At 47.2% G+C, this 8,023-nt stretch overlaps 1 protein-coding gene across 3 annotated transcripts in view; it reads left to right on the top strand.

Moving 5' to 3' along the window:
* The first annotated feature begins 6,822 nt into the window (after positions 1 to 6,822).
* Positions 6,823 to 8,023, top strand: part of GATAD2B (GATA zinc finger domain containing 2B) — a 31,314-nt gene continuing 30,113 nt past the window's right edge. For all 3 annotated transcript variants that reach the window (XM_081967986.1, XM_081967985.1, XM_081967984.1), the window contains exon 1: positions 6,823 to 7,013. The gene's annotated coding sequence lies outside the window, so the exon portion shown is untranslated. The remainder of the gene's footprint in view (positions 7,014 to 8,023) is intronic.

Here is an 8,023-nt window from a genome sequence, read left to right as displayed (position 1 = left end):
ACAGGGTGTTTTTTCCCCTGACAACTTGGTAGCAGAGGTTTGGTTGACAACTTGGTAGCAGAGTTTTTGGCTTTTTGATGATACCAGCTGAGATGGTTACAATTTATGGCTGTATTTTCCCTTCATGCTATCTAAAGATAACCGACTAAGCCTAATTAGCAATGTCGGAGAAAAAGAAAAAAAAGAAAAAGAAAGATGGGGCGAGCACAGATGGATCAGCTTCCTCTGACAAGGAGGCTCCCTCGGACACAGAGAAGCAAGATCAAAACGTGCTTCAGGAACAACAAATTCCTTCAGGTGCCGAGCCAAATATGGGAGAAGGAGCTACAGGACGCGACATCCACGAAACGAGGTCAGTGGTTCCTCCTTCTAAAATATCTCCAGGAGATTATGAATTTTTGGGGGCCAAGCCAAAACTTCCCACTCTGCCAGAGCCACTCCATTCCCAGACCCTCGCAGATTATCAAACGATTGATGAACGGCAACTGCCGGCAGAGTTAAAATCCTCCCACGCAGAAAGCAGATTTTATAACATCTCCCCAGATGGTGAGCAAGAAATGCAAAGCTATCTATATCAAATAGAACGTTTAGAAAAATATGCTAGGGAGGCGAGAGTGTGTTTTGAAGAGATAAGGCGAAGTAGAAGAAGCTCCCCCACTCCCAAAATGTCTGAGGACGCCATCTTGTCTTCTTCAAAACAACAGCCTAAGACACACCCCACAGAGTTCACTGGTCAATTAGAACAAAGAGACATGTACACGTCACCGAGGTCACGTGGTCCCTTTGAGTCAACTGAACTCCCGCATACGTATAGAAAGGAGAGGCAGCCAAGAAGTGAAGCTGCACTGCCATCTGCTGGCGGAAAAAAATTATTACAGCAAAAGATTAAGCAATTGGACCAGATTTTCAGAGATATGTCTATGAGTCCTTTAGAAGCCAAAACTTTGTCTCCAAAGGTTAAGTCTTCAATACCCCCTGGCGGTGTGGAATTCTCCCTAGATGGAAAAAGGCAAAGCCAGAGGCAAATTCGAGGAAGCCAATTTGATGTTGCCACGCAAAGGCCAATGATGCAACCCCAGCATCCCCTGGTTCAACAACCAGCTTTGCAACCAGAGCAACAAATTGTTCCTCAGCAGGTATTCACAGTCACCCCCTTGACTGGTGAGTCCAAATTAAAGGAGTCAGGAGAGAATTATAAAGCCTGGGTCAGTGAAATTGCGCTCTTGCTTCGAAGAGAAGGCACATATTCCATGGTTTTTGATCCTCCCCGTCAACCCTGGACACCTGCAATAAGAAACCTTGAAAACAGAGCTATCACGACTTTACTCATGTCAATGGAAATTGAGATCCAAGGTATCTTTCCACCTGATGCAACTGCCCAAGAAATATGGGCTATTTTGGAAGATTGCTACAGGCCCGTTTCAATTGAATCCTCATGTTTGCTCATGTCTGAGTTCCATGGTTCGAAGTTGAAACCTGGTGAACGAATTGGTGGACATTTGACCAAACTGAAAAGAATGAGAAGTGAATTGAGACAAAATGGCCATGTAATCGATGATATCCAAATGATTAGCATCATCATTAACTCATTGAATTATGAATGGAAAGATGCTGTTGCAAAGATTAACTACGTGCCTATTGCTCAACGCACAGTTAACCACGTTTGCAGACTTTTAGTGGAAGACGAAGCTATCAGGTTAGCTACACCACATCTGCAACGGCCTCCAGCACCAAAGGCTCCAGCCAGACGTCCCTTCCGAGGAAGAGGCTACGCTCCAAGGATGCCAAAATGCTACACCTGCAACCGTGTGGGACATGACACCCGGGATTGTCCCCAACGAGTTCCAGCTCCCGCCACGTACCAGCCCAGAGGAACAGATTCCAGAGGCAGAGGTAGAGGCGGAAGACAAGGTCGTCGTGGTCCAAGGCGTGATTCACAAGCTCCGCTTGCAACACTGGCCATAACCAACGTTCCACAACCTGATCCAAAGTTCGACAGACGTCTTTTGTGGACTTTAGATAGTGGAGCAGCTGTGCACGTTACCCATAGAAGGGAACTTTTCACAGAGATGGGCGAACCAGAGCCCGAGTATCGAGAACTGTATTCCTTCACCAACCACACTTGCAAGGTTATGGGAAAAGGAACTGTTTACATTGAAGAGCTCGATACACACATCCCTGATGTTTATTACATACCTTCAGCAACCAGTAATTTGCTTAGTCAAAGTCACTTGTCTAGAGAGTTAAAGTTCCAGGTTCACCACCTCGAAAAAGCAAGTTACTTAGTTAAAGATGGTGATATTGTTGCTGAAACCATGCTGATTGGTGGTGTTTATTACTTAAAGCCAAAGCCTAAAGGGCAAGCACAGGCAAGTATGCAAACTCCAAAAAGGCACAACGCAAACCCAGAGAGAGTTGTCCCAGAGAGAGAAAGCGTTACTGTGCCAAAGGCTCCTAAAGCCAACAAACAAAGAAAACAGAAACAGATTGCTCAAAGCAAGCCTGAGGGTCCTCATGAAACTGTTAATGTTGAGAATTCACTAACTGGTAAACCTTTGCATTCCAGGTGTATTCACAAGTGGCACAGAAGATTGGGGCATGCCAGTTTCCGTGTTCTTAGAAAGATGCCGGAGTTCGCAAAAGGTTTGGATCTAAAGGGGTGTAAGGTGTTTTTGGATTGTGCGGTTTGCAAAAAGGCTAAATCCAAGGCGGCTGCAATTCCCAAACACGCTACACGCCGGTCAACACGCATTTTTGATTTGGTAAACACTGACATAGTGGGTCCTTTCCCACCAACACTTGGTGGCAGAAAGTATTTTTTAACAATTGTAGATAATCATTCTAGATATGGATTTGTATATCCTATGAGAGAGAAATCTGAGACCTTTCAGATCTTTAAAGACTTTGCAGCGTTTGTTTCTACACAATACCAAGTTCGCATCGCCAGAATCCAAAGTGACCGTGGTGCAGAATTCATGTCTCAGCGTTTCCAGGACTGGATGCGTAAGAATGGAATTCTTCATCAGACATCTGCTCCATATACACCGGCTCATAACGGAGTCGTAGAAAGAAGACAAGGGGTTCTACAAACCATGATGCGTTGTCTTCTAGAAGATGCCAATCTCAGTAACGCATACTGGGGTGAAGCAATCAAATATGCAAATTACATTGTCAACCGTACTTGGAGCAGTGTAATCAATCAAACTCCTTTCTACATGCTGTATGGCTACAAGCCTGATCTCAAGAACCTCCACATTTTTGGTTCATATGCTATGGTGAACACTCCCTTAAGTCAAAGAAGAAAGGGAGGTACAGTAGCAAAGAGACTGAGATTTATGGGTATTGATGATAATTCAAAATGGTACAAATTCATTGATACTAAACATGTGATTGTCATTTCACAATCTGCTAATTTTGAGGAAGACATTGACTGGTCCAGGATTCATTCCAATGATCCTGAAGTTTATTTTCCTAGAGATGGTGTTCCAGATGCCACGCAGCCTGATGACAATTCGCAGGCAGATATTCCTTCTACCAGTTCTTCACAACCTGATGTTCCGTCTTCTCAAGCCGCGGATGCTGATGCTAGCGACGAACGTGAGGACGAGGATGATGATGAAGAAGAAGAAGAAGACTGGTCTGTTGTTCCTAGACGCTCCAAGAGGGCCACAAAAGGAATCCCTCCACAACGTTATTCATGGCAACTGACAAAATCACCAGTACCTTTGATTTGCAACGTTACTCTTCCTCCAGAGACATTCACACAAATCAAACAGCTTCCTGATTCAGAACAAGACAAGTGGTATGATGCAATGCAGGATGAAATGGACAGTTTAAAGAAACTTAATGTATTCACACCTGCAAAACCTCCAGCAAACAAGAAAGTCATTGGCACCCGATGGGTCTACAGAATCAAGAAGAAACCGAATGGTGAGTCCTTATACAAAGCCAGACTGGTAGCTCAGGGTTTCGCTCAACGTTATCCTGAGGACTACACAAACACTTACTCACCAACAGTCAGAACTGAAAGTGTAAAAATTGCTTTAACCACTGCAACTATTCTTGGTTTAGAAGTTTTCCAATTTGATGTGGACACAGCTTATCTACATGCAGACCTAGATGAAGAGATCTACGTGAGAAGCCCTCCAGGATTCCGAAAGCAAGAAGGGGATACCTGGTTTCTGAACAAAAGTCTTTATGGTCTGAAACAGTCAGGTTTAATGTGGTATTTATGTCTTACTGACAAACTAAATTCAATGGGCTTTATTAAGTCCGAAACTGATGAATGCGTGTTCACAAAAAGATCTAACAATGCATATGAGATAATTCTTGTTTATGTTGATGATATTGTTTATATTGGTCCAAATAAGAAAATGAGTGAGATTTTTGCCAAAAGTTTGCAGAGATACTTCACACTAAAATCTTTAGGACACATTAGCACTTATTTAGGTGTTCAAATTGAAAAGACACAGAAGGGGTTTAGTCTTTCACAAGAGGAGAAAATTGACCACATTCTACATCATTGCAACATGAAAGATGCTAGCACAACAAAGACACCCATGCAAACAGATTTTCACAACTTAACACATGAACTAAGTCCTGAGTTCGAGGATCAAACACTTTATCGTTCAGTCATTGGTTCACTATTATACATTAGTAGTTGGACCAGACCTGACATCGCACTTAGTGTTAATCTTTTATCACGACACGTAGGTAAGGCAACACAATTTCATTGGTCATGCATTAAGAAGTTGTTGAAATACCTAAAACACACTAAGCACATGAAGTTATTGCTAGAACCAACACACACTGATCAACCAAAGTTGATTTGTTTTGCCGACGCCGACTGGGCGAGCGACAAGAAGTCACGCAAAAGCACTTCTGGTTACATGATGTTCCTAAATGGTTGTCCTGTTTACTGGCAAGTGAGAAAACAGAGTTTTGTTTCATGTTCATCTACTGAAGCTGAATATGCTTGTGTTTCAGATGCTTGTAATTCTCTAACGTGGTTTGATGCTTTGATCACAGATATCTGGACACGTCCGATTCGACCAATCACCGTGATGGAAGATAATGTATCTGTTGTTTATATTTCTGAGTCACATTTCACAGGTTCTAGGTCCAGACACATTGACATTCGTTATCAAAACACAAAGCAATTAGTTAAGCAAGGTTTTGTTAAATTGCAATATGTTTCTACACATGATCAGATTGCAGACATGCTTAACAAACCACTTGCCGCAAATCAACACGAATATCTGCGAAAGAAGATGTGCCTTAATTGATGATTTGATGACGTCAGCCCAGACTAGCAAAAGAAGGGGTGTCACGATGTTAAAAAGTTTGCTAGGCCTGAACTGCCTGAATTGACACTCAAGAGTTAAACTAAGAAAGCTTTATTGCGCAGGTCATAAAACAAAAAAAGGGTTCTTATCTGAAAGTGATTTATTGCGCACGCGTTACACATTCCAAAATTCCTCTCTTCTTTGTTCGGCAGCCAACTTTGGCTGACGAAGCTTTCATTATCAAAATGTAACCAATTAGTTATTTTCTGTTTTATTTTATTATTAAAGTTTGTTTATTAATTAGAATACTTTTAAAGACTTATTTTTCTCAATATCTCAAAAGATATGCGGAAGGGAATCAGCCACGGTCCATCGGTCTCTAACAGGGTGTTTTTTCCCCTGACATGCTGGAGCATAAAGTGGATTCACACCCGATAAGAGGACAATGCTGGAAGAATCTGAGAGGGCCTCGGAGGTCATCTAGTCCCAACGGTCCCCAACCTTTGCGGCTTGGTTCAAGAGGGGAATTGGGCTTTTGACGTCCAAATTTTTTCCACAGCATTTCTGTTGCTAAGCAAGGCAGTTTTTAAGTGAGTTTGCGCTCCAATCTATGTCCTCTTTTTCCCCCCCTGAGGTCGTTAAGCAAATCAGACGTTAAACGAATCTGACTTCCCTCCATTGTGGGAAGCCAGCCGAGGTCACCGACAGCAACCCGAGGATGCTGCCGCTGTCATGAATGCATGCCGTTTTCCAAGTGCCCAATTTTTGATCAGGTCATAAGTGTGGGGACTGGCCACAAGTTGCTCATTTTAGTACTATTGCAAATGGCAGGAAAGGAAACCCATCAATTACAGCTTCTTGGGCAATGCTTTATGCATAGCCCTAACCAGTGGGAGGTTTGCAGCTTTGCCCAAACCCAGCCAAATGATGGTTTTACTCAATTAGCCATGATTGAACAAACTGGTTTGTTCATGAGATGATCCTAGATGCAAGCCACGTTTGGCTTGTGCTTTAAAGCAAGCCATGGTCTGTTTGTTGCCAACCTGAGCTATGCAAAGGCAGCTTAGGACTTGTGCAAGCCAGGAGGAAACACAACCACGATGTATTTGGGGGGCTCAATTATTGCACATTTTAATTAAAAAAGGATAATTTGCCCCCCTATTGAAAGCAAAGGAAGACAAGCCTACGGTGGCCGCCGAGGGCCGGAATTTAAAAAAAAAACGCCCCGGGGCGCCTCCAGACGCCTCTTCCCCCTCCCGCCGACACATCTTCCATGAGGCCGAGTACCCGGATGTGGCGGCTTAATCTTAAAAAAAAAAAGGAGGGGGGAGAGAGGGAAGAAGCTCCGGCGCCGCTGGTTGGCCTCGCGCGACGCCAGTCACCCGCTGGCTGGAGCCAATGGCAGCCCTCCCCCGGCCCCCCGCGCGCCTGCCTCGCCGTCCCATTGGCCGCGCGGCACGCCGCTCCGGCGCGGCGCCCAACGGCCGTCGTCGCTGGCGTCGCGGGAGGCGGGCCGCGGCCGGCGGGGCCCGCCGCCCAATCAAACGCATTGTTTGTGGTGGGTGCCGGCTCCGGCGGCGGCGGCGGAGGTGTCGGTGTCGCTGCTGGTGGCGCCGCGTCTGCTGTCCGCCGCCCGGCCTCCGTCCCCCCTGCGCCCTGCCGCCGCCGCCTCCTCTGCCGCCACCGCCGCCCTCCCGCTCGGCCTGAGGGAGCCGCCAACGCCGCCAGGTGAGAGGAACCCGGAGGGGGCGGGGCCGGCGCTTGATTGACAGCTGGGCGGCCTATGGGGATCCCCGCTGGCCCTGGAGAGGGGGGGCGTCTCCAGACCTTGTCAATCAAAACCGAGGGGGGGCTAAATTAAGGGGTGCATTCCCATCCTGCCCCCCCACTCCAGGGAGACCCCTCTGCTTTTGGGGGGGCATGTGGGGGCGGGGATCCCCTTGGGGTGGGGGCTAGGAAGCAGCCCCCTCCCCATAGAGACTGTCATGGGGTTTTCCTATGGACGTTCCCCATTCTCCCCCCCCTCGTTTGTCTGAGCCCCCTCCTCACTTTTAGGAAAGGCCCTTTTGGCTTTTGGGGCGGGGAGGGGGATGAGTGGGGGTCTTTCTCCCCCCCCCCTCGTTGATCTGAGCCCCCTCCCCACTTTTAGGAAGGGCCCTTTTGGCTTTGGGGGCAGGGGAATGAGTGGGGGTCTTTCCCCCCCTTGTTTTTGCTGGGGAAGGGTCTGTTGCCAGATGTGGGGGGGATGAGGACCTTGGGGCTGTTGAATTGAATGGGTGGGGGTTTCAGGAGGAAAAAGGAGGGCAGCCTCTGGATTTAGGGTTGGGGGCGTCTGTGGGTCACGGTTTAGCAAAGGCCCCTTTGGCTTTGGGGGCGGGGGGGGGAGATGAGTGGGCGTCCTCCCCCCCCTTTTGCTTTTGCTGGGGGTGTCTTTGTTGCCAGATCGGGGGAAGCCTTGGGGGCTGTTGATCTTGGATTGAGAGGGTGGGGGTCTCAGGAGGAAAAGGGGGGGCAGCTTCTGGATTTGAGGTTGGGGGTGTCTGGGGGTGAGGCATATGAGTCTGGGGTCGTTTTTTGTATTTTTTTTAAGGGAAGAGATGCCTCCATTCATTCATTCCTGGCTTCTCTCTTCCTGCTTGGGGCGCCTTGCAAAGTCTTTGCATTGGGTGGGTGGGCACATGGGGGACGCAGCGCCAATGCAACCTGGGTTGAGGGTGGGTGGGGGCCTTCATTGAGAC

The sequence above is a fragment of the Natrix helvetica genome (assembly GCF_964273705.1).
Source record: "Natrix helvetica genome assembly, chromosome: 16".
NCBI classification, from domain to species: domain Eukaryota; kingdom Metazoa; phylum Chordata; class Lepidosauria; order Squamata; family Natricidae; genus Natrix; species Natrix helvetica.
The sequence above is the reverse complement of the archived record's forward strand: the minus strand, read 5'-3'. Positions and strand labels throughout refer to the sequence as shown.